This window comes from Aplysia californica, unplaced genomic scaffold (genome assembly GCF_000002075.1).
Source record: "Aplysia californica isolate F4 #8 unplaced genomic scaffold, AplCal3.0 scaffold00358, whole genome shotgun sequence".
Lineage (NCBI taxonomy): Eukaryota > Metazoa > Mollusca > Gastropoda > Aplysiida > Aplysiidae > Aplysia > Aplysia californica.
In genome coordinates this window covers 700380-701895 of record NW_004797628.1, presented here as the reverse complement: position 1 = coordinate 701895, position 1516 = coordinate 700380, and the positions used below count along the sequence as shown (strand labels likewise).

Below are 1516 nucleotides of genomic sequence, written 5' to 3'. Positions count from 1 at the left end.
TGTGTGTGTGTGTGTGTCTGTGTGTGTGTCTGTGTGTGTGTGTGTGTGTGTGTGTGTGTGTGTGTGTGTGTGTATAATTATACTGAACGCCATTAAAAACGAAACGTTCATTAAAGGCAATAAGAAAGACAAATAGGCTTTGATCGCCATGCTTTTTGCAGACAGAGGTGAGCAGGTATTAATTCACACGCCCATGCATGATTTTGGTCATTTCTACGAGTACTGTTCACCTCAGCACAGAGACCCGCGCTTTGGTAAAATGTGTTAATGATACGCAATATTATTCATGATAAAAATTTAATTAACTTAGAAGATGATAAGTGGCGCTTTCCAAAGAAATGTCAGGACACTTTTGCGATCAGGTTTGATTTTTCTTCCGTTACAAGACGCCCCAATTTAACAAATCTGACAGCAAGTTTTTCCTTCGCCTAGTGCAAGGTGGGACATCTGCCCGAGAAGCAGCAAGTCTGCTAAAATGAAGTGCGTAGTGTGTTGTTTTTCAACCTATCCAAAATTTTTAGCATACTTACAAATTCCAGGATAGACACAAAATAGGACCGCCTTGAGTGACCAGCCTTGCTCAAGACAGACAGATTTTGCTGTCACATCTGCGAAATCGTTTCCTTCTTGCAAAAGTAACAGCTCAGGAGTGCGTGAAAATGTTTCTTCCATCAAGGTGAGGCGCCGAATAGTAATCCAAGACTTAGAAAAAGAACACCTTATAGAACTGCTATTAACGAATCCGCGACAACGGCGTCGTAATCATAGTGCGCAAACAGTACCAGAAATAAAATCAGCAACTCTCAGTCATCCAACACGACACTGCTACCCTCCCACTGACCATTCAACAAACAGCACAGTTTCTGGACGATCATAGCATGAATGTCATGGACTGGCCAGTGTTCGTACCGGACATGTCTCCAACAGCGCACATAAGGGATGGACTGAACCGCAAAGTGCGTGCAAGAGGCCGTTGTGCGAATCTGCTGCAACTGGAGGTCCCGCTGCCGCCAAAGTGGGTCAGAATTTTTCAACAAAACATTTAAAATGTTATAAAATCCATGTGAAGACGTGTCTTGGTCTGTATACATGTTAATGGTGGCCATGCTGTTTACTAAGAGTGGGGGAATCTTTATTAGGTTTCGATTTGTGCTTATCTGCAATTTTGTCTAGAGGGGTACTCCGAAAGAAGAAAGACAAGGTATCGAAATCATTTGAAGTGTGTGATAAAAAGGGTCCACGTTTGTGGAAAATGAATAAACTTCAAAAACACTTCTTTTAATCTATCTTCATTTGATTTACAGACTCAGCAAACGAAGTGTTACGTTTTTAATGGCGTTCAGTATATAATATATACATATATGACGTGCAACGACCCGCCACTATTTACGGTCGCTAGCTGTCGCCCCTATATAATGACCAAATGACACTGCTACTACTACTACTACTACTACTACTACTACTACTACTACTACTACTACTACTACTACTACTACTACTACTACTACTACTACTG

The 1516-nt window shown here is 41.4% G+C and overlaps 1 protein-coding gene across 1 annotated transcript in view; it reads left to right on the top strand.

Annotated features, from left to right (window-relative positions):
• The window catches only part of LOC101850897 (protocadherin Fat 1), a gene marked incomplete at its 5' end in the record, with an annotated part of 20024 nt that overhangs the window by 8251 nt on the left and 10257 nt on the right, over positions 1–1516 (top strand).